Source organism: Ambystoma mexicanum, chromosome 3q, assembly GCF_040938575.1.
Source record: "Ambystoma mexicanum isolate Mex_15411 chromosome 3q, UKY_AmexF1_1, whole genome shotgun sequence".
Lineage (NCBI taxonomy): Eukaryota > Metazoa > Chordata > Amphibia > Caudata > Ambystomatidae > Ambystoma > Ambystoma mexicanum.
Genome location: NC_090926.1, coordinates 1,105,635,417 through 1,105,660,535, shown reverse-complemented (window position 1 = coordinate 1,105,660,535; position 25,119 = coordinate 1,105,635,417). Strand labels below are relative to the sequence as shown.

The window sequence follows — 25,119 nt, the reverse complement described above, 5'->3', positions numbered from 1 at the left end:
GTACGGACCGTTGTCTTTCTCAATTGCTCCGATTCCATAATGGCAACAGTGCCGAGCAACAAGTGTACTTAACTGTGCAATCAATTCAAGAAAGTAGTTTCAACTCAGTGTCCACTTTCTGCAGAGACCCTGGCAATAGGGCTATTTCGGGTGCTCTTACAGCAGGCTTCATTCTCATAAGACTATATTTTCTACTGCTAGTATTCTTGCAGAGGAAGGTGCTGTTCAGTAACATGTGAGTGCAGTGCAGCTCTATAAAAGGATGATCTACAATCCAGGGACACTACCCAACCAAGAGGACTTCCTGTAACATTCCACGACAGAGACAATCCCTTAAGAGAAACTTTTTCACTGCAGAGATTCTCACTGAGGAAAATGATTCTCAGTGCCATGTCACTGCAAGGAGGCTAGCTTAGGAGGATTCTCTTCACAGTTGAGATGGCACCTGAGGAAGACACTTTTCAGCAATTGGTGGCTACAGGGGAGCTCACTTAAGAGTAACATCTTAAATGCTGGGGCCCTCATAAGGAATTGAATGAGCAGTATATGTTTCTCTGCTGCTATACTCCCTGAGAAGCAAAATATTAAGTGATATGTCACAGTTGCAAGGCAGCTCTATGAAGACAGGACAAGATTCACGTGTCTTTACTGCATAGTGTCGCGGTAATACATCAGTATTGACAAGGTGTATGAAATGAGTGTGATGATTTTCATTGATTAGACCTTTTAATCATCTTTATGTTAATATATGTTGAAATTCGTTCATATTTAATTAAGATCAAAATTAAAAATAATTGACGACCCAGGTGGGACTTGAACCCACAATCCCCAGCTTTGGAGGCTGATGCCTTATCCATTAGGCCACAGGGCCACTTGATGGAAAAGCACTGATCTGACCATAATAGACCATCTGAACACCAATTCACACACAGAATAAACACCCCATGGCAAAAACAACAAAAACATGAAAAAAACACAGTCAACATGTAAAGCAAGTCTGTGAGTTTGGAAAACACACCTTGCATATGATGGTCCAGTGAGCGAAGGTAAAGAAAGGAACAACTCCTGCAACACAAACCCTTCCGCAATTCATATTGAACACTTTTGATTGAAGAGAGTATACAGTGCGGTGGTTGCTACTCCTCGCCATCCTTATTTATAGTATTTTGATTTATATGCACTGAAATAGCTTTTAGTTCGGCTTCTGATGTTTTGTCTTCTAAAAAATGTGTATATACTGGTACTTTCTACAGATGGAAATGAAGATGAACTCAAAATAGGGACAAATAGTCCTGACATGCACCAATCCTTAGCAACTGCTTTGGATTGGCCAAATGCGTAAATTCGATGCACTGTGTGTTATATTCTTGGCATTCGCACTTTACAAAATTTAAGAATTGCTGTAAGATTTTTCCATTATGGACACTATTCTAGAGTTCCAGCATTTTTCTTACTCTGTCTCAAAAATTGATGATTTCTACAAACTAGATTTCTTGCCTGGCATATTTTCATTTCACCTGACATCTCTGACTTCCTATCTGTGGTGATCACTGTCTCACGGCCACCCACTTGGTAAAGATAATAACTAGGAGGTCATTGACTTAGTGATAATGTATTCATTGTCTCTAATGATGACTTCTATGATGCCCTCACACTGCAATGCCCTCTTCTAGGTTGGAACATCCTTGCTAATTTGCTTGACTTTTCAAGTAATCCTTCACCTGTTGAAGCCAGATATTTTCCGAAACATGTGTCACAGAGTCTCATGGGCATGACACTTGACACAATATCCATCTTGAGCACCAGATTTTTTGTGATTTTCATGTCTTACCTATTCATTTCCTTTGACATAGTTTCAGATCCTCTTATTAATCACTCACTGCAAGTTTTGAATGGTGCAGGTTTTGTGGACTTTTCTAAATAAAATGCATTACATTTGAATTCATCACTTTTCTTCCGGTTTTATCATGTTTATGTATTCCTAGTACACTAGTGTCGATTGGTCACTAAAAAGATCACAACAGGATTCTATTCTACAGTACGGACCGTTGTCTTTCTCAATTGCTCCGATTCCATAATGGCAACAGTGCCGAGCAACAAGGGTACTTAACTGTGCAATCAATTCAAGAAAGTAGTTTCAACTCAGTGTCCACTTTCTGCAGAGACACTGGCAATAGGGCTAATTCGGGTACTCTTACAGCAGGCTTCATTCTCATAAGACTATATTTTCTACTGCTAGTATTCTTGCAGAGGAAGGTGCTGTTCAGTAACATGTGAGTGCAGTGCAGCTCTATAAAAGGATGATCTACAATCCAGGGACACTACCCAACCAAGAGGACTTCCTGTAACATTCCACTACAGAGACAATCCCTTAAGAGAAACTTTTTCACTGCAGAGATTCTCACTGAGGAAAATGATTCTCAGTGACATGTCACTGCAAGGAGGCTAGCTTAGGAGGATTCTCTTCACAGTTGACATGGCACCTGAGGAAGACACTTTTCAGCAATTGGTGGCTACAGGGGAGCTCACTTAAGAGTAACATCTTAAATGCTGGGGCCCTCATAAGGAATTGAATGAGCAGTATATGTTTCTCTGCTGCTATACTCCCTGAGAAGCAAAATATTAAGTGATATGTCACAGTTGCAAGGCAGCTCTATGAAGACAGGACAAGATTCACGTGTCTTTACTGCATAGTGTCGCGGTAATACATCAGTATTGACAAGGTGAATGAAATGAGTGTGATGATTTTCATTGATGAGACCTTTTAATCATCTTTATGTTAATATATGTTGAAATTCGTTCATATTTAATTAAGATCAAAATTAAAAATAATTGACGACCCAGGTGGGACTTAAACCCACAATCCCCAGCTTCGGAGGCTGATGCCTTATCCATTAGGCCACAGGGCCACTTGATAGAAAAGCACTGATCTGACCATAATAGACCAACTGAACACCAATTCAAACACAGAATAAACACCCCATGGCAAAAACAACAAAAACATGAAAAAAAAACACAGTCAACATGTAGAGCAAGTCTGTGAGTTTGGAAAACACACCTTGCATATGAAGGTCCAGTGAGCGAAGGTAAAGAAAGGAACAACTCCTGCAACACAAACCCTTCCGCAATTCATATTGAACACTTTTGATTGAAGAGAGTATACAGTGCGGTGGTTGCTACTCCTCGCCATCCTTATTTATAGTATTTTGATTTATATGCACTGAAATAGCTTTTAGTTTGGCTTCTGATGTTTTGTCTTCTAAAAAATTTGTATGTACTGGTACTTTCTATAGATGGAAATGAAGATGAACTCAAAATAGGGACAAATAGTCCTGACATACACCAATCCTTAGCAACTGCTTTGGATTGGCCAAATGCGTAAATTCGATGCACTGTGTGTTATATTCTTGGCATTCGCACTTTACAAAATTTAAGAATTGCTGTAAGATTTTTCCATTATGGACACTATTCTAGAGTTCCAGCATTTTTCTTACTCTGTCTCAAAAATTGATGATTTCTACAAACTAGATTTCTTGCCTGGCATATTTTCATTTCACCTGACATCTCTGACTTCCTATCTGTGGTGATCACTGTCTCACGGCCACCCACTTGGTAAAGATAATAACTAGGAGGTCATTGACTTAGTGATAATGTATTCATTGTCTCTAATGATGACTTCTATGATGCCCTCACACTGCAATGCCCTCTTCTAGGTTGGAACATCCTTGCTAACTTGCTTGACTTTTCAAGTAATCCTTCACCTGTTGAAGCCAGATATTTTCCGAAACATGTGTCACAGAGTCTCATGGGCATGACACTTGACACAATATCCATCTTGAGCACCAGATTTTTTGTGATTTTCATGTCTTACCTATTCATTTCCTTTGACATAGTTTCAGATCCTCTTATTAATCACTCACTGCAAGTTTTGAATGGTGCAGGTTTTGTGGACTTTTCTAAATAAAATGCATTACATTTGAATTCATCACTTTTCTTCCTGTTTTATCATGTTTATGTATTCCTGGTACACTGGTGTCGATTGGTCACTAAAAAGAGCACAACAGGATTCTATTCTACAGTACGGACCGTTGTCTTTCTCAATCGCTCCGATTCCATAATGGCAACAGTGCCGAGCAACAAGGGTACTTAACTGTGCAATCAATTCAAGAAAGTAGTTTCAACTCAGTGTCCACTTTCTGCAGAGACACTGGCAGTAGGGCTATTTCGGGTGCTCTTACAGCGGGCTTCATTCTCATAAGACTATATTTTCTACTGCTAGTATTCTTGCAGAGGAAGGTGCTGTTCAGTAACATGTGAGTGCAGTGCAGCTCTATAAAAGGATGATCTACAAACCAGGGACACTACCCAACCAAGAGGACTTCCTGTAACATTCCACGGCAGAGACAATCCCTTAAGAGAAACTTTTTCACTGCAGAGATTCTCACTGAGGAAAATGATTCGCAGTGCCATGTCACTGCAAGGAGGCTAGCTTAGGAGGATTCTCTTCACAGTTGAGATGGCACCTGAGGAAGACACTTTTCAGCAATTGGTGGCTACAGGGGAGCTCACTTAAGAGTAACATCTTAAATGCTGGGGCCCTCATAAGGAATTGAATGAGCAGTATATGTTTCTCTGCTGCTATACTCCCTGAGAAGCAAAATATTAAGTGATATGTCACAGTTGCAAGGCAGCTCTATGAAGACAGGACAAGATTCACGTGTCTTTACTGCATAGTGTCGCGGTAATACATCAGTATTGACAAGGTGAATGAAATGAGTGTGATGATTTTCATTGATGAGACCTTTTAATCATCTTTATGTTAATATATGTTGAAATTCGTTCATATTTAATTAAGATCAAAATTAAAAATAATTGACGACCCAGGTGGGACTTGAACCCACAATCCCCAGCTTCGGAGGGTGATGCCTTATCCATTAGGCCACAGGGCAACTGATGGAAAAGCACTGATTTGACCATAATAGACCATCTGAACACCAATTCACACACAGAATAAACACCCCATGGCAAAAACAACAAGAACATGAAAAAAACACAGTCAACATGTAAAGCAAGTCTGTGAGTTTGGAAAACACACCTTGCATATGATGGTCCAGTGAGCGAAGGTAAAGAAAGGAACAACTCCTGCAACACAAACCCTTCCGCAATTCATATTGAACACTTTTGATTGAAGAGAGTATACAGTGCGGTGGTTGCTACTCCTCGCCATCCTTATTTATAGTATTTTGATTTATATGCACTGAAATAGCTTTTAGTTCGGCTTCTGATGTTTTGTCTTCTAAAAAATGTGTATATACTGGTACTTTCTACAGATGGAAATGAAGATGAACTCAAAATAGGGACAAATAGTCCTGACATGCACCAATCCTTAGCAACTGCTTTGGATTGGCCAAATGCGTAAATTCGATGCACTGTGTGTTATATTCTTGGCATTCGCACTTTACAAAATTTAAGAATTGCTGTAAGATTTTTCCATTATGGACACGATTCTAGAGTTCCAGCATTTTTCTTACTCTGTCTCAAAAATTGATGATTTCTACAAACTAGATTTCTTGCCTGGCATATTTTCATTTCACCTGACATCTCTGACTTCCTATCTGTGGTGATCACTGTCTCACGGCCACCCACTTGGTAAAGATAATAACTAGGAGGTCATTGACTTAGTGATAATGTATTCATTGTCTCTAATGATGACTTCTATGATGCCCTCACACTGCAATGCCCTCTTCTAGGTTGGAACATCCTTGCTAATTTGCGTGACTTTTCAAGTAATCCTTCACCTGTTGAAGCCAGATATTTTCCGAAACATGTGTCACAGAGTCTCATGGGCATGACACTTGACACAATATCCATCTTGAGCACCAGATTTTTTGTGATTTTCATGTCTTACCTATTCATTTCCTTTGACATAGTTTCAGATCCTCTTATTAATCACTCACTGCAAGTTTTGAATGGTGCATTTTTTGCGGACTTTTCTAAATAAAATGCATTACATTTGAATTCATCACTTTTCTTCCTGTTTTATCATGTTTATGTATTCCTGGTACACTGGTGTCGATTGGTCACTAAAAAGAGCACAACAGGATTCTATTCTACAGTACGGACCGTTGTCTTTCTCAATTGCTCCGATTCCATAATGGCAACAGTGCCGAGCAACAAGTGTACTTATCTGTGCAATCAATTCAAGAAAGTAGTTTCAACTCAGTGTCCACTTTCTGCAGAGACCCTGGCAATAGGGCTATTTCGGGTGCTCTTACAGCAGGCTTCATTCTCATAAGACTATATTTTCTACTGCTAGTATTCTTGCAGAGGAAGGTGCTGTTCAGTAACATGTGAGTGCAGTGCAGCTCTATAAAAGGATGATCTACAATCCAGGGACACTACCCAACCAAGAGGACTTCCTGTAACATTCCACGACAGAGACAATCCCTTAAGAGAAACTTTTTCACTGCAGAGATTCTCACTGAGGAAAATGATTCTCAGTGCCATGTCACTGCAAGGAGGCTAGCTTAGGAGGATTCTCTTCACAGTTGAGATGGCACCTGAGGAAGACACTTTTCAGCAATTGGTGGCTACAGGGGAGCTCACTTAAGAGTAACATCTTAAATGCTGGGGCCCTCATAAGGAATTGAATGAGCAGTATATATTTCTCTGCTGCTATACTCCCTGAGAAGCAAAATATTAAGTGATATGTCACAGTTGCAAGGCGGCTCTATGAAGACAGGACAAGATTCACGTGTCTTTACTGCATAGTGTCGCGGTAATACATCAGTATTGACAAGGTGAATGAAATGAGTGTGATGATTTTCATTGATGAGACCTTTTAATCATCTTTATGTTAATATATGTTGAAATTCGTTCATATTTAATTAAGATCAAAATTAAAAATAATTGACGACCCAGGTGGGACTTGAACCCACAATCCCCAGCTTCGGAGGCTGATGCCTTATCCATTAGGCCACAGGGCCACTTGATGGAAATGCACTGATCTGACCATAATAGACCAGCTGAACACCAATTCACACACAGAATAAACACCCCATGGCAAAAACAACAAAAACATGAAAAAAACACAGTCAACATGTAAAGCAAGTCTGTGAGTTTGGAAAACACACCTTGCATATGATGGTCCAGTGAGCGAAGGTAAAGAAAGGAACAACTCCTGCAACACAAACCCTTCCGCAATTCATATTGAACACTTTTGATTGAAGAGAGTATACAGTGCGGTGGTTGCTACTCCTCGCCATCCTTATTTATAGCATTTTGATTTATATGCACTGAAATAGCTTTTAGTTCGGCTTCTGATGTTTTGTCTTCTAAAAAATGTGTATATACTGGTACTTTCTACAGATGGAAATGAAGATGAACTCAAAATAGGGACAAATAGTCCTGACATGCACCAATCCTTAGCAACTGCTTTGGATTGGCCAAATGCGTAAATTCGATGCACTGTGTGTTATATTCTTGGCATTCGCACTTTACAAAATTTAAGAATTGCTGTAAGATTTTTCCATTATGGACACTATTCTAGAGTTCCAGCATTTTTCTTACTCTGTCTCAAAAATTGATGATTTCTACAAACTAGATTTCTTGCCTGGCATATTTTCATTTCACCTGACATCTCTGACTTCCTATCTGTGGTGATCACTGTCTCACGGCCACCCACTTGGTAAAGATAATAACTAGGAGGTCATTGACTTAGTGATAATGTATTCATTGTCTCTAATGATGACTTCTATGATGCCCTCACACTGCAATGCCCTCTTCTAGGTTGGAACATCCTTGCTAATTTGCTTGACTTTTCAAGTAATCCTTCACCTGTTGAAGCCAGATATTTTCCGAAACATGTGTCACAGAGTCTCATGGGCATGACACTTGACACAATATCCATCTTGAGCACCAGATTTTTTGTGATTTTCATGTCTTACCTATTCATTTCCTTTGACATAGTTTCAGATCCTCTTATTAATCACTCACTGCAAGTTTTGAATGGTGCAGGTTTTGTGGACTTTTCTAAATAAAATGCATTACATTTGAATTCATCACTTTTCTTCCGGTTTTATCATGTTTATGTATTCCTAGTACACTAGTGTCGATTGGTCACTAAAAAGATCACAACAGGATTCTATTCTACAGTACGGACCGTTGTCTTTCTCAATTGCTCCGATTCCATAATGGCAACAGTGCCGAGCAACAAGGGTACTTAACTGTGCAATCAATTCAAGAAAGTAGTTTCAACTCAGTGTCCACTTTCTGCAGAGACACTGGCAATAGGGCTAATTCGGGTGCTCTTACAGCAGGCTTCATTCTCATAAGACTATATTTTCTACTGCTAGTATTCTTGCAGAGGAAGGTGCTGTTCAGTAACATGTGAGTGCAGTGCAGCTCTATAAAAGGATGATCTACAATCCAGGGACACTACCCAACCAAGAGGACTTCCTGTAACATTCCACTACAGAGACAATCCCTTAAGAGAAACTTTTTCACTGCAGAGATTCTCACTGAGGAAAATGATTCTCAGTGACATGTCACTGCAAGGAGGCTAGCTTAGGAGGATTCTCTTCACAGTTGACATGGCACCTGAGGAAGACACTTTTCAGCAATTGGTGGCTACAGGGGAGCTCACTTAAGAGTAACATCTTAAATGCTGGGGCCCTCATAAGGAATTGAATGAGCAGTATATGTTTCTCTGCTGCTATACTCCCTGAGAAGCAAAATATTAAGTGATATGTCACAGTTGCAAGGCAGCTCTATGAAGACAGGACAAGATTCACGTGTCTTTACTGCATAGTGTCGCGGTAATACATCAGTATTGACAAGGTGAATGAAATGAGTGTGATGATTTTCATTGATGAGACCTTTTAATCATCTTTATGTTAATATATGTTGAAATTCGTTCATATTTAATTAAGATCAAAATTAAAAATAACTGACGACCCAGGTGGGACTTAAACCCACAATCCCCAGCTTCGGAGGCTGATGCCTTATCCATTAGGCCACAGGGCCACTTGATAGAAAAGCACTGATCTGACCATAATAGACCAACTGAACACCAATTCAAACACAGAATAAACACCCCATGGCAAAAACAACAAAAACATGAAAAAAAAACACAGTCAACATGTAGAGCAAGTCTGTGAGTTTGGAAAACACACCTTGCATATGAAGGTCCAGTGAGCGAAGGTAAAGAAAGGAACAACTCCTGCAACACAAACCCTTCCGCAATTCATATTGAACACTTTTGATTGAAGAGAGTATACAGTGCGGTGGTTGCTACTCCTCGCCATCCTTATTTATAGTATTTTGATTTATATGCACTGAAATAGCTTTTAGTTTGGCTTCTGATGTTTTGTCTTCTAAAAAATTTGTATGTACTGGTACTTTCTATAGATGGAAATGAAGATGAACTCAAAATAGGGACAAATAGTCCTGACATACACCAATCCTTAGCAACTGCTTTGGATTGGCCAAATGCGTAAATTCGATGCACTGTGTGTTATATTCTTGGCATTCGCACTTTACAAAATTTAAGAATTGCTGTAAGATTTTTCCATTATGGACACTATTCTAGAGTTCCAGCATTTTTCTTACTCTGTCTCAAAAATTGATGATTTCTACAAACTAGATTTCTTGCCTGGCATATTTTCATTTCACCTGACATCTCTGACTTCCTATCTGTGGTGATCACTGTCTCACGGCCACCCACTTGGTAAAGATAATAACTAGGAGGTCATTGACTTAGTGATAATGTATTCATTGTCTCTAATGATGACTTCTATGATGCCCTCACACTGCAATGCCCTCTTCTAGGTTGGAACATCCTTGCTAACTTGCTTGACTTTTCAAGTAATCCTTCACCTGTTGAAGCCAGATATTTTCCGAAACATGTGTCACAGAGTCTCATGGGCATGACACTTGACACAATATCCATCTTGAGCACCAGATTTTTTGTGATTTTCATGTCTTACCTATTCATTTCCTTTGACATAGTTTCAGATCCTCTTATTAATCACTCACTGCAAGTTTTGAATGGTGCAGGTTTTGTGGACTTTTCTAAATAAAATGCATTACATTTGAATTCATCACTTTTCTTCCTGTTTTATCATGTTTATGTATTCCTGGTACACTGGTGTCGATTGGTCACTAAAAAGAGCACAACAGGATTCTATTCTACAGTACGGACCGTTGTCTTTCTCAATCGCTCCGATTCCATAATGGCAACAGTGCCGAGCAACAAGGGTACTTAACTGTGCAATCAATTCAAGAAAGTAGTTTCAACTCAGTGTCCACTTTCTGCAGAGACACTGGCAGTAGGGCTATTTCGGGTGCTCTTACAGCGGGCTTCATTCTCATAAGACTATATTTTCTACTGCTAGTATTCTTGCAGAGGAAGGTGCTGTTCAGTAACATGTGAGTGCAGTGCAGCTCTATAAAAGGATGATCTACAAACCAGGGACACTACCCAACCAAGAGGACTTCCTGTAACATTCCACGACAGAGACAATCCCTTAAGAGAAACTTTTTCACTGCAGAGATTCTCACTGAGGAAAATGATTCTCAGTGCCATGTCACTGCAAGGAGGCTAGCTTAGGAGGATTCTCTTCACAGTTGAGATGGCACCTGAGGAAGACACTTTTCAGCAATTGGTGGCTACAGGGGAGCTCACTTAAGAGTAACATCTTAAATGCTGGGGCCCTCATAAGGAATTGAATGAGCAGTATATGTTTCTCTGCTGCTATACTCCCTGAGAAGCAAAATATTAAGTGATATGTCACAGTTGCAAGGCAGCTCTATGAAGACAGGACAAGATTCACGTGTCTTTACTGCATAGTGTCGCGGTAATACATCAGTATTGACAAGGTGAATGAAATGAGTGTGATGATTTTCATTGATGAGACCTTTTAATCATCTTTATGTTAATATATGTTGAAATTCGTTCATATTTAATTAAGATCAAAATTAAAAATAATTGACGACCCAGCTGGGACTTGAACCCACAATCCCCAGCTTCGGAGGGTGATGCCTTATCCATTAGGCCACAGGGCCACTTGATGGAAAAGCACTGATCTGACCATAATAGACCATCTGAACACCAATTCACACACAGAATAAACACCCCATGGCAAAAACAACAAGAACATGAAAAAAACACAGTCAACATGTAAAGCAAGTCTGTGAGTTTGGAAAACACACCTTGCATATGATGGTCCAGTGAGCGAAGGTAAAGAAAGGAACAACTCCTGCAACACAAACCCTTCCGCAATTCATATTGAACACTTTTGATTGAAGAGAGTATACAGTGCGGTGGTTGCTACTCCTCGCCATCCTTATTTATAGTATTTTGATTTATATGCACTGAAATAGCTTTTAGTTCGGCTTCTGATGTTTTGTCTTCTAAAAAATGTGTATATACTGGTACTTTCTACAGATGGAAATGAAGATGAACTCAAAATAGGGACAAATAGTCCTGACATGCACCAATCCTTAGCAACTGCTTTGGATTGGCCAAATGCGTAAATTCGATGCACTGTGTGTTATATTCTTGGCATTCGCACTTTACAAAATTTAAGAATTGCTGTAAGATTTTTCCATTATGGACACTATTCTAGAGTTCCAGCATTTTTCTTACTCTGTCTCAAAAATTGATGATTTCTACAAACTAGATTTCTTGCCTGGCATATTTTCATTTCACCTGACATCTCTGACTTCCTATCTGTGGTGATCACTGTCTCACGGCCACCCACTTGGTAAAGATAATAACTAGGAGGTCATTGACTTAGTGATAATGTATTCATTGTCTCTAATGATGACTTCTATGATGCCCTCACACTGCAATGCCCTCTTCTAGGTTGGAACATCCTTGCTAACTTGCTTGACTTTTCAAGTAATCCTTCACCTGTTGAAGCCAGATATTTTCCAAAACATGTGTCACAGAGTCTCATGGGCATGACACTTGACACAATATCCATCTTGAGCACCAGATTTTTTGTGATTTTCATGTCTTACCTATTCATTTCCTTTGACATAGTTTCAGATCCTCTTATTAATCACTCACTGCAAGTTTTGAATGGTGCAGGTTTTGTGGACTTTTCTAAATAAAATGCATTACATTTGAATTCATCACTTTTCTTCCGGTTTTATCATGTTTATGTATTCCTAGTACACTAGTGTCGATTGGTCACTAAAAAGAGCACAACAGGATTCTATTCTACAGTACGGACCGTTGTCTTTCTCAATTGCTCCGATTCCATAATGGCAACAGTGCCGAGCAACAAGGGTACTTAACTGTGCAATCAATTCAAGAAAGTAGTTTCAACTCAGTGTCCACTTTCTGCAGAGACACTGGCAATAGGGCTAATTCGGGTGCTCTTACAGCAGGCTTCATTCTCATAAGACTATATTTTCTAATGCTAGTATTCTTGCAGAGGAAGGTGCTGTTCAGTAACATGTGAGTGCAGTGCAGCTCTATAAAAGGATGATCTACAATCCAGGGACACTACCCAACCAAGAGGACTTCCTGTAACATTCCACGACAGAGACAATCCCTTAAGAGAAACTTTTTCACTGCAGAGATTCTCACTGAGGAAAATGATTCTCAGTGCCATGTCACTGCAAGGAGGCTAGCTTAGGAGGATTCTCTTCACAGTTGAGATGGCACCTGAGGAAGACACTTTTCAGCAATTGGTGGCTACAGGGGAGCTCACTTAAGAGTAACATCTTAAATGCTGGGGCCCTCATAAGGAATTGAATTAGCAGTATCTGTTTCTCTGCTGCTATACTCCCTGAGAAGCAAAATATTAAGTGATATGTCACAGTTGCAAGGCAGCTCTATGAAGACAGGACAAGATTCACGTGTCTTTACTGCATAGTGTCGCGGTAATACATCAGTATTGACAAGGTGAATGAAATGAGTGTGATGATTTTCATTGATGAGACCTTTTAATCATCTTTATGTTAATATATGTTGAAATTCGTTCATATTTAATTAAGATCAAAATTAAAAATAATTGACGACCCAGGTGGGACTTGAACCCACAATTCCCAGCTTCGGAGGCTGATGCCTTATCCATTAGGCCACAGGGCCACTTGATGGAAAAGCACTGATCTGACCATAATAGACCATCTGAACACCAATTCACACACAGAATAAACACCCCATGGCAAAAACAACAAAAACATGAAAAAAACACAGTCAACATGTAAAGCAAGTCTGTGAGTTTGGAAAACACACCTTGCATATGATGGTCCAGTGAGCGAAGGTAAAGAAAGGAACAACTCCTGCAACACAAACCCTTCCGCAATTCATATTGAACACTTTTGATTGAAGAGAGTATACAGTGCGGTGGTTGCTACTCCTCGCCATCCTTATTTATAGTATTTTGATTTATATGCACTGAAATAGCTTTTAGTTCGGCTTCTGATGTTTTGTCTTCTAAAAAATGTGTATATACTGGTACTTTCTACAGATGGAAATGAAGATGAACTGAAAATAGGGACAAATAGTCCTGACATGCACCAATCCTTAGCAACTGCTTTGGATTGGTCAAATGCGTAAATTCGATGCCCTGTGTGTTATATTCTTGGCATTCGCACTTTACAAAATTTAAGAATTGCTGTAAGATTTTTCCACTATGGACACTATTCTAGAGTTCCAGCATTTTTCTTACTCTGTCTCAAAAATTGATGATTTCTACAAACTAGATTTCTTGCCTGGCATATTTTCATTTCACCTGACATCTCTGACTTCCTATCTGTGGTGATCACTGTCTCACGGCCACCCACTTGGTAAAGATAATAACTAGGAGGTCATTGACTTAGTGATAATGTATTCATTGTCTCTAATGATGACTTCTATGATGCCCTCACACTGCAATGCCCTCTTCTAGGTTGGAACATCCTTGCTAATTTGCTTGACTTTTCAAGTAATCCTTCACCTGTTGAAGCCAGATATTGTCCGAAACATGTGTCACAGAGTCTCATGGGCATGACACTTGACACAATATCCATCTTGAGCACCAGATTTTTTGTGATTTTCATGTCTTACCTATTCATTTCCTTTGACATAGTTTCAGATCCTCTTATTAATCACTCACTGCAAGTTTTGAATGGTGCATTTTTTGTGGACTTTTCTAAATAAAATGCATTACATTTGAATTCATCACTTTTCTTCCTGTTTTATCATGTTTATGTATTCCTGGTACACTGGTGTCGATTGGTCACTAAAAAGAGCACAACAGGATTCTATTCTACAGTACGGACCGTTGTCTTTCTCAATTGCTCCGATTCCATAATGGCAACAGTGCCGAGCAACAAGTGTACTTAACTGTGCAATCAATTCAAGAAAGTAGTTTCAACTCAGTGTCCACTTTCTGCAGAGACACTGGCAGTAGGGCTATTTCGGGTGCTCTTACAGCGGGCTTCATTCTCATAAGACTATATTTTCTACTGCTAGTATTCTTGCAGAGGAAGGTGCTGTTCAGTAACATGTGAGTGCAGTGCAGCTCTATAAAAGGATGATCTACAATCCAGGGACACTACCCAACCAAGAGGACTTCCTGTAACATTCCACGACAGAGACAATCCCTTAAGAGAAACTTTTTCACTGCAGAGATTCTCACTGAGGAAAATGATTCTCAGTGCCATGTCACTGCAAGGAGGCTAGCTTAGGAGGATTCTCTTCACAGTTGAGATGGCACCTGAGGAAGACACTTTTCAGCAATTGGTGGCTACAGGGGAGCTCACTTAAGAGTAACATCTTAAATGCTGGGGCCCTCATAAGGAATTGAATGAGCAGTATATGTTTCTCTGCTGCTATACTCCCTGAGAAGCAAAATATTAAGTGATATGTCACAGTTGCAAGGCAGCTCTATGAAGACAGGACAAGATTCACGTGTCTTTACTGCATAGTGTCGCGGTAATACATCAGTATTGACAAGGTGTATGAAATGAGTGTGATGATTTTCATTGATTAGACCTTTTAATCATCTTTATGTTAATATATGTTGAAATTCGTTCATATTTAATTAAGATCAAAATTAAAAATAATTGACGACCCAGGTGGGACTTGAACCCACAATCCCCAGCTTTGGAGGCTGATGCCTTATCCATTAGGCCACAGGGCCACTTGATGGAAAAGCACTGATCTGACCATAATAGACCATCTGAACACCAATTCACACACAGAATAAACACCCCATGGCAAAAACAACAAAAACATGAAAAAAACACAGTCAACATGTAAAGCAAGTCTGTGAGTTTGGAAAACACACCTTGCATATGATGGTCCAGTGAGCGAAGGTAAAGAAAGGAACAACTCCTGCAACACAAACCCTTCCGCAATTCATATTGAACACTTTTGATTGAAGAGAGTATACAGTGCGGTGGTTGCTACTCCTCGCCATCCTTATTTATAGTATTTTGATTTATATGCACTGAAATAGCTTTTAGTTCGGCTTCTGATGTTTTGTCTTCTAAAAAATGTGTATATACTGGTACTTTCTACAGATGGAAATGAAGATGAACTCAAAATAGGGACAAATAGTCCTGACATGCACCAATCCTTAGCAACTGCTTTGGATTGGCCAAATGCGTAAATTCGATGCACTGTGTGTTATATTCTTGGCATTCGCACTTTACAAAATTTAAGAATTGCTGTAAGATTTTTCCATTATGGACACTATTCTAGAGTTCCAGCATTTTTCTTACTCTGTCTCAAAAATTGATGATTTCTACAAACTAGATTTCTTGCCTGGCATATTTTCATTTCACCTGACATCTCTGACTTCCTATCTGTGGTGATCACTGTCTCACGGCCACCCACTTGGTAAAGATAATAACTAGGAGGTCATTGACTTAGTGATAATGTATTCATTGTCTCTAATGATGACTTCTATGATGCCCTCACACTGCAATGCCCTCTTCTAGGTTGGAACATCCTTGCTAATTTGCTTGACTTTTCAAGTAATCCTTCACCTGTTGAAGCCAGATATTTTCCGAAACATGTGTCACAGAGTCTCATGGGCATGACACTTGACACAATATCCATCTTGAGCACCAGATTTTTTGTGATTTTCATGTCTTACCTATTCATTTCCTTTGACATAGTTTCAGATCCTCTTATTAATCACTCACTGCAAGTTTTGAATGGTGCATTTTTTGCGGACTTTTCTAAATAAAATGCATTACATTTGAATTCATCACTTTTCTTCCTGTTTTATCATGTTTATGTATTCCTGGTACACTGGTGTCGATTGGTCACTAAAAAGAGCACAACAGGATTCTATTCTACAGTACGGACCGTTGTCTTTCTCAATTGCTCCGATTCCATAATGGCAACAGTGCCGAGCAACAAGTGTACTTAACTGTGCAATCAATTCAAGAAAGTAGTTTCAACTCAGTGTCCACTTTCTGCAGAGACCCTGGCAATAGGGCTATTTCGGGTGCTCTTACAGCAGGCTTCATTCTCATAAGACTATATTTTCTACTGCTAGTATTCTTGCAGAGGAAGGTGCTGTTCAGTAACATGTGAGTGCAGTGCAGCTCTATAAAAGGATGATCTACAATCCAGGGACACTACCCAACCAAGAGGACTTCCTGTAACATTCCACGACAGAGACAATCCCTTAAGAGAAACTTTTTCACTGCAGAGATTCTCACTGAGGAAAATGATTCTCAGTGCCATGTCACTGCAAGGAGGCTAGCTTAGGAGGATTCTCTTCACAGTTGAGATGGCACCTGAGGAAGACACTTTTCAGCAATTGGTGGCTACAGGGGAGCTCACTTAAGAGTAACATCTTAAATGCTGGGGCCCTCATAAGGAATTGAATGAGCAGTATATATTTCTCTGCTGCTATACTCCCTGAGAAGCAAAATATTAAGTGATATGTCACAGTTGCAAGGCGGCTCTATGAAGACAGGACAAGATTCACGTGTCTTTACTGCATAGTGTCGCGGTAATACATCAGTATTGACAAGGTGAATGAAATGAGTGTGATGATTTTCATTGATGAGACCTTTTAATCATCTTTATGTTAATATATGTTGAAATTCGTTCATATTTAATTAAGATCAAAATTAAAAATAATTGACGACCCAGGTGGGACTTGAACCCACAATCCCCAGCTTCGGAGGCTGATGCCTTATCCATTAGGCCACAGGGCCACTTGATGGAAATGCACTGATCTGACCATAATAGACCAGCTGAACACCAATTCACACACAGAATAAACACCCCATGGCAAAAACAACAAAAACATGAAAAAAACACAGTCAACATGTAAAGCAAGTCTGTGAGTTTGGAAAACACACCTTGCATATGATGGTCCAGTGAGCGAAGGTAAAGAAAGGAACAACTCCTGCAACACAAACCCTTCCGCAATTCATATTGAACACTTTTGATTGAAGAGAGTATACAGTGCGGTGGTTGCTACTCCTCGCCATCCTTATTTATAGCATTTTGATTTATATGCACTGAAATAGCTTTTAGTTCGGCTTCTGATGTTTTGTCTTCTAAAAAATGTGTATATACTGGTACTTTCTACAGATGGAAATGAAGATGAACTCAAAATAGGGACAAATAGTCCTGACATGCACCAATCCTTAGCAACTGCTTTGGATTGGCCAAATGCGTAAATTCGATGCACTGTGTGTTATATTCTTGGCATTCGCACTTTACAAAATTTAAGAATTGCTGTAAGATTTTTCCATTATGGACACTATTCTAGAGTTCCAGCATTTTTCTTACTCTGTCTCAAAAATTGATGATTTCTACAAACTAGATTTCTTGCCTGGCATATTTTCATTTCACCTGACATCTCTGACTTCCTATCTGTGGTGATCACTGTCTCACGGCCACCCACTTGGTAAAGATAATAACTAGGAGGTCATTGACTTAGTGATAATGTATTCATTGTCTCTAATGATGACTTCTATGATGCCCTCACACTGCAATGCCCTCTTCTAGGTTGGAACATCCTTGCTAATTTGCTTGACTTTTCAAGTAATCCTTCACCTGTTGAAGCCAGATATTTTCCGAAACATGTGTCACAGAGTCTCATGGGCATGACACTTGACACAATATCCATCTTGAGCACCAGATTTTTTGTGATTTTCATGTCTTACCTATTCATTTCCTTTGACATAGTTTCAGATCCTCTTATTAATCACTCACTGCAAGTTTTGAATGGTGCAGGTTTTGTGGACTTTTCTAAATAAAATGCATTACATTTGAATTCATCACTTTTCTTCCGGTTTTATCATGTTTATGTATTCCTAGTACACTAGTGTCGATTGGTCACTAAAAAGATCACAACAGGATTCTATTCTACAGTACGGACCGTTGTCTTTCTCAATTGCTCCGATTCCATAATGGCAACAGTGCCGAGCAACAAGGGTACTTAACTGTGCAATCAATTCAAGAAAGTAGTTTCAACTCAGTGTCCACTTTCTGCAGAGACACTGGCAATAGGGCTAATTCGGGTGCTCTTACAGCAGGCTTCATTCTCATAAGACTATATTTTCTACTGCTAGTATTCTTGCAGAGGAAGGTGCTGTTCAGTAACATGTGAGTGCAGTGCAGCTCTATAAAAGGATGATCTACAATCCAGGGACACTACCCAACCAAGAGGACTTCCTGTAACATTCCACTACAGAGACAATCCCTTAAGAGAAACTTTTTCACTGCAGAGATTCTCACTGAGGAAAATGATTCTCAGTGACATGTCACTGCAAGGAGGCTAGCTTAGGAGGATTCTCTTCACAGTTGACATGGCACCTGAGGAAGACACTTTTCAGCAATTGGTGGCTACAGGGGAGCTCACTTAAGAGTAACATCTTAAATGCTGGGGCCCTCATAAGGAATTGAATGAGCAGTATATGTTTCTCTGCTGCTATACTCCCTGAGAAGCAAAATATTAAGTGATATGTCACAGTTGCAAGGCAGCTCTATGAAGACAGGACAAGATTCACGTGTCTTTACTGCATAGTGTCGCGGTAATACATCAGTATTGACAAGGTGAATGAAATGAGTGTGATGATTTTCATTGATGAGACCTTTTAATCATCTTTATGTTAATATATGTTGAAATTCGTTCATATTTAATTAAGATCAAAATTAAAAATAATTGACGACCCAGGTGGGACTTAAACCCACAATCCCCAGCTTCGGAGGCTGATGCCTTATCCATTAGGCCACAGGGCCACTTGATAGAAAAGCACTGATCTGACCATAATAGACCAACTGAACACCAATTCAAACACAGAATAAACACCCCATGGCAAAAACAACAAAAACATGAAAAAAAAACACAGTCAACATGTAGAGCAAGTCTGTGAGTTTGGAAAACACACCTTGCATATGAAGGTCCAGTGAGCGAAGGTAAAGAAAGGAACAACTCCTGCAACACAAACCCTTCCGCAATTCATATTGAACACTTTTGATTGAAGAGAGTATACAGTGCGGTGGTTGCTACTCCTCGCCATCCTTATTTATAGTATTTTGATTTATATGCACTGAAATAGCTTTTAGTTTGGCTTCTGATGTTTTGTCTTCTAAAAAATTTGTATGTACTGGTACTTTCTATAGATGGAAATGAAGATGAACTCAAAATAGGGACAAATAGTCCTGACATACACCAATCCTTAGCAACTGCTTTGGATTGGCCAAATGCGTAAATTCGATGCACTGTGTGTTATATTCTTGGCATTCGCACTTTACAAAATTTAAGAATTGCTGTAAGATTTTTCCATTATGGACACTATTCTAGAGTTCCAGCATTTTTCTTACTCTGTCTCAAAAATTGATGATTTCTACAAACTAGATTTCTTGCCTGGCATATTTTCATTTCACCTGACATCTCTGACTTCCTATCTGTGGTGATCACTGTCTCACGGCCACCCACTTGGTAAAGATAATAACTAGGAGGTCATTGACTTAGTGATAATGTATTCATTGTCTCTAATGATGACTTCTATGATGCCCTCACACTGCAATGCCCTCTTCTAGGTTGGAACATCCTTGCTAACTTGCTTGACTTTTCAAGTAATCCTTCACCTGTTGAAGCCAGATATTTTCCGAAACATGTGTCACAGAGTCTCATGGGCATGACACTTGACACAATATCCATCTTGAGCACCAGATTTTTTGTGATTTTCATGTCTTACCTATTCATTTCCTTTGACATAGTTTCAGATCCTCTTATTAATCACTCACTGCAAGTTTTGAATGGTGCAGGTTTTGTGGACTTTTCTAAATAAAATGCATTACATTTGAATTCATCACTTTTCTTCCTGTTTTATCATGTTTATGTATTCCTGGTACACTGGTGTCGATTGGTCACTAAAAAGAGCACAACAGGATTCTATCTACAGTACGGACCGTTGTCTTTCTCAATCGCTCCGATTCCATAATGGCAACAGTGCCGAGCAACAAGGGTACTTAACTGTGCAATCAATTCAAGAAAGTAGTTTCAACTCAGTGTCCACTTTCTGCAGAGACACTGGCAGTAGGGCTATTTCGGGTGCTCTTACAGCGGGCTTCATTCTCATAAGACTATATTTTCTACTGCTAGTATTCTTGCAGAGGAAGGTGCTGTTCAGTAACATGTGAGTGCAGTGCAGCTCTATAAAAGGATGATCTACAAACCAGGGACACTACCCAACCAAGAGGACTTCCTGTAACATTCCACGACAGAGACAATCCCTTAAGAGAAACTTTTTCACTGCAGAGATTCTCACTGAGGAAAATGATTCTCAGTGCCATGTCACTGCAAGGAGGCTAGCTTAGGAGGATTCTCTTCACAGTTGAGATGGCACCTGAGGAAGACACTTTTCAGCAATTGGTGGCTACAGGGGAGCTCACTTAAGAGTAACATCTTAAATGCTGGGGCCCTCATAAGGAATTGAATGAGCAGTATATGTTTCTCTGCTGCTATACTCCCTGAGAAGCAAAATATTAAGTGATATGTCACAGTTGCAAGGCAGCTCTATGAAGACAGGACAAGATTCACGTGTCTTTACTGCATAGTGTCGCGGTAATACATCAGTATTGACAAGGTGTATGAAATGAGTGTGATGATTTTCATTGATTAGACCTTTTAATCATCTTTATGTTAATATATGTTGAAATTCGTTCATATTTAATTAAGATCAAAATTAAAAATAATTGACGACCCAGGTGGGACTTGAACCCACAATCCCCAGCTTTGGAGGCTGATGCCTTATCCATTAGGCCACAGGGCCACTTGATGGAAAAGCACTGATCTGACCATAATAGACCATCTGAACACCAATTCACACACAGAATAAACACCCCATGGCAAAAACAACAAAAACATGAAAAAAACACAGTCAACATGTAAAGCAAGTCTGTGAGTTTGGAAAACACACCTTGCATATGATGGTCCAGTGAGCGAAGGTAAAGAAAGGAACAACTCCTGCAACACAAACCCTTCCGCAATTCATATTGAACACTTTTGATTGAAGAGAGTATACAGTGCGGTGGTTGCTACTCCTCGCCATCCTTATTTATAGTATTTTGATTTATATGCACTGAAATAGCTTTTAGTTCGGCTTCTGATGTTTTGTCTTCTAAAAAATGTGTATATACTGGTACTTTCTACAGATGGAAATGAAGATGAACTCAAAATAGGGACAAATAGTCCTGACATGCACCAATCCTTAGCAACTGCTTTGGATTGGCCAAATGCGTAAATTCGATGCACTGTGTGTTATATTCTTGGCATTCGCACTTTACAAAATTTAAGAATTGCTGTAAGATTTTTCCATTATGGACACTATTCTAGAGTTCCAGCATTTTTCTTACTCTGTCTCAAAAATTGATGATTTCTACAAACTAGATTTCTTGCCTGGCATATTTTCATTTCACCTGACATCTCTGACTTCCTATCTGTGGTGATCACTGTCTCACGGCCACCCACTTGGTAAAGATAATAACTAGGAGGTCATTGACTTAGTGATAATGTATTCATTGTCTCTAATGATGACTTCTATGATGCCCTCACACTGCAATGCCCTCTTCTAGGTTGGAACATCCTTGCTAATTTGCTTGACTTTTCAAGTAATCCTTCACCTGTTGAAGCCAGATATTTTCCGAAACATGTGTCACAGAGTCTCATGGGCATGACACTTGACACAATATCCATCTTGAGCACCAGATTTTTTGTGATTTTCATGTCTTACCTATTCATTTCCTTTGACATAGTTTCAGATCCTCTTATTAATCACTCACTGCAAGTTTTGAATGGTGCATTTTTTGCGGACTTTTCTAAATAAAATGCATTACATTTGAATTCATCACTTTTCTTCCTGTTTTATCATGTTTATGTATTCCTGGTACACTGGTGTCGATTGGTCACTAAAAAGAGCACAACAGGATTCTATTCTACAGTACGGACCGTTGTCTTTCTCAATTGCTCCGATTCCATAATGGCAACAGTGCCGAGCAACAAGTGTACTTAACTGTGCAATCAATTCAAGAAAGTAGTTTCAACTCAGTGTCCACTTTCTGCAGAGACACTGGCAGTAGGGCTATTTCGGGTGCTCTTACAGCAGGCTTCATTCTCATAAGACTATATTTTCTAATGCTAGTATTCTTGCAGAGGAAGGTGCTGTTCAGTAACATGTGAGTGCAGTGCAGCTCTATAAAAGGATGATCTACAATCCAGGGACACTACCCAACCAAGAGGACTTCCTGTAACATTCCACGACAGAGACAATCCCTTAAGAGAAACTTTTTCACTGCAGAGATTCTCACTGAGGAAAATGATTCTCAGTGACATGTCACTGCAAGGAGGCTAGCTTAGGAGGATTCTCTTCACAGTTGAGATGGCACCTGAGGAAGACACTTTTCAGCAATTGGTGGCTACAGGGGAGCTCACTTAAGAGTAACATCTTAAATGCTGGGGCCCTCATAAGGAATTGAATGAGCAGTATATGTTTCTCTGCTGCTATACTCCCTGAGAAGCAAAATATTAAGTGATATGTCACAGTTGCAAGGCAGCTCTATGAAGACAGGACAAGATTCACGTGTCTTTACTGCATAGTGTCGCGGTAATACATCAGTATTGACAAGGTGAATGAAATGAGTGTGATGATTTTCATTGATGAGACCTTTTAATCATCTTTATGTTAATATATGTTGAAATTCGTTCATATTTAATTAAGATCAAAATTAAAAATAATTGACGACCCAGGTGGGACTTAAACCCACAATCCCCAGCTTCGGAGGCTGATGCCTTATCCATTAGGCCACAGGGCCACTTGATAGAAAAGCACTGATCTGACCATAATAGACCAACTGAACACCAATTCAAACACAGAATAAACACCCCATGGCAAAAACAACAAAAACATGAAAAAAAAACACAGTCAACATGTAGAGCAAGTCTGTGAGTTTGGAAAACACACCTTGCATATGAAGGTCCAGTGAGCGAAGGTAAAGAAAGGAACAACTCCTGCAACACAAACCCTTCCGCAATTCATATTGAACACTTTTGATTGAAGAGAGTATACAGTGCGGTGGTTGCTACTCCTCGCCATCCTTATTTATAGTATTTTGATTTATATGCACTGAAATAGCTTTTAGTTCGGCTTCTGATGTTTTGTCTTCTAAAAAATGTGTATATACTGGTACTTTCTACAGATGGAAATGAAGATGAACTCAAAATAGGGACAAATAGTCCTGACATGCACCAATCCTTAGCAACTGCTTTGGATTGGCCAAATGCGTAAATTCGATGCACTGTGTGTTATATTCTTGGCATTCGCACTTTACAAAATTTAAGAATTGCTGTAAGATTTTTCCATTATGGACACTATTCTAGAGTTCCAGCATTTTTCTTACTCTGTCTCAAAAATTGATGATTTCTACAAACTAGATTTCTTGCCTGGCATATTTTCATTTCACCTGACATCTCTGACTTCCTATCTGTGGTGATCACTGTCTCACGGCCACCCACTTGGTAAAGATAATAACTAGGAGGTCATTGACTTAGTGATAATGTATTCATTGTCTCTAATGATGACTTCTATGATGCCCTCACACTGCAATGCCCTCTTCTAGGTTGGAACATCCTTGCTAATTTGCTTGACTTTTCAAGTAATCCTTCACCTGTTGAAGCCAGATATTTTCCGAAACATGTGTCACAGAGTCTCATGGGCATGACACTTGACACAATATCCATCTTGAGCACCAGATTTTTTGTGATTTTCATGTCTTACCTATTCATTTCCTTTGACATAGTTTCAGATCCTCTTATTAATCACTCACTGCAAGTTTTGAATGGTGCATTTTTTGCGGACTTTTCTAAATAAAATGCATTACATTTGAATTCATCACTTTTCTTCCTGTTTTATCATGTTTATGTATTCCTGGTACACTGGTGTCGATTGGTCACTAAAAAGAGCACAACAGGATTCTATTCTACAGTACGGACCGTTGTCTTTCTCAATTGCTCCGATTCCATAATGGCAACAGTGCCGAGCAACAAGTGTACTTAACTGTGCAATCAATTCAAGAAAGTAGTTTCAACTCAGTGTCCACTTTCTGCAGAGACCCTGGCAATAGGGCTATTTCGGGTGCTCTTACAGCAGGCTTCATTCTCATAAGACTATATTTTCTACTGCTAGTATTCTTGCAGAGGAAGGTGCTGTTCAGTAACATGTGAGTGCAGTGCAGCTCTATAAAAGGATGATCTACAATCCAGGGACACTACCCAACCAAGAGGACTTCCTGTAACATTCCACGACAGAGACAATCCCTTAAGAGAAACTTTTTCACTGCAGAGATTCTCACTGAGGAAAATGATTCTCAGTGCCATGTCACTGCAAGGAGGCTAGCTTAGGAGGATTCTCTTCACAGTTGAGATGGCACCTGAGGAAGACACTTTTCAGCAATTGGTGGCTACAGGGGAGCTCACTTAAGAGTAACATCTTAAATGCTGGGGCCCTCATAAGGAATTGAATGAGCAGTATATATTTCTCTGCTGCTATACTCCCTGAGAAGCAAAATATTAAGTGATATGTCACAGTTGCAAGGCGGCTCTATGAAGACAGGACAAGATTCACGTGTCTTTACTGCATAGT

The 25,119-nt window shown here is 39.5% G+C and overlaps 10 non-coding genes across 10 annotated transcripts; all 10 read right to left on the bottom strand.

Moving 5' to 3' along the window:
- Positions 1 to 798: 798 nt before the first annotated feature.
- On the bottom strand, positions 799 to 871 carry TRNAW-CCA (transfer RNA tryptophan (anticodon CCA)). Its single transcript has one exon. It is a non-coding gene; the product is annotated as a tRNA-Trp (tRNA).
- Positions 872 to 2,836: 1,965 nt separating this feature from the next.
- Positions 2,837 to 2,909, bottom strand: TRNAR-CCG (transfer RNA arginine (anticodon CCG)). Its single transcript has one exon. It is a non-coding gene; the product is annotated as a tRNA-Arg (tRNA).
- A 4,004-nt stretch (positions 2,910 to 6,913) lies between these two features.
- On the bottom strand, positions 6,914 to 6,986 carry TRNAR-CCG (transfer RNA arginine (anticodon CCG)). The gene has a single exon. It is a non-coding gene; the product is annotated as a tRNA-Arg (tRNA).
- A 1,965-nt stretch (positions 6,987 to 8,951) lies between these two features.
- Positions 8,952 to 9,024, bottom strand: TRNAR-CCG (transfer RNA arginine (anticodon CCG)). The gene has a single exon. It is a non-coding gene; the product is annotated as a tRNA-Arg (tRNA).
- A 4,005-nt stretch (positions 9,025 to 13,029) lies between these two features.
- On the bottom strand, positions 13,030 to 13,102 carry TRNAR-CCG (transfer RNA arginine (anticodon CCG)). The gene has a single exon. It is a non-coding gene; the product is annotated as a tRNA-Arg (tRNA).
- A 1,965-nt stretch (positions 13,103 to 15,067) lies between these two features.
- Positions 15,068 to 15,140, bottom strand: TRNAW-CCA (transfer RNA tryptophan (anticodon CCA)). The gene has a single exon. It is a non-coding gene; the product is annotated as a tRNA-Trp (tRNA).
- A 1,965-nt stretch (positions 15,141 to 17,105) lies between these two features.
- On the bottom strand, positions 17,106 to 17,178 carry TRNAR-CCG (transfer RNA arginine (anticodon CCG)). Its single transcript has one exon. It is a non-coding gene; the product is annotated as a tRNA-Arg (tRNA).
- A 1,965-nt stretch (positions 17,179 to 19,143) lies between these two features.
- TRNAR-CCG (transfer RNA arginine (anticodon CCG)) lies at positions 19,144 to 19,216 on the bottom strand. Its single transcript has one exon. It is a non-coding gene; the product is annotated as a tRNA-Arg (tRNA).
- A 1,966-nt stretch (positions 19,217 to 21,182) lies between these two features.
- On the bottom strand, positions 21,183 to 21,255 carry TRNAW-CCA (transfer RNA tryptophan (anticodon CCA)). Its single transcript has one exon. It is a non-coding gene; the product is annotated as a tRNA-Trp (tRNA).
- A 1,965-nt stretch (positions 21,256 to 23,220) lies between these two features.
- Positions 23,221 to 23,293, bottom strand: TRNAR-CCG (transfer RNA arginine (anticodon CCG)). Its single transcript has one exon. It is a non-coding gene; the product is annotated as a tRNA-Arg (tRNA).
- Positions 23,294 to 25,119: the final 1,826 nt, after the last annotated feature.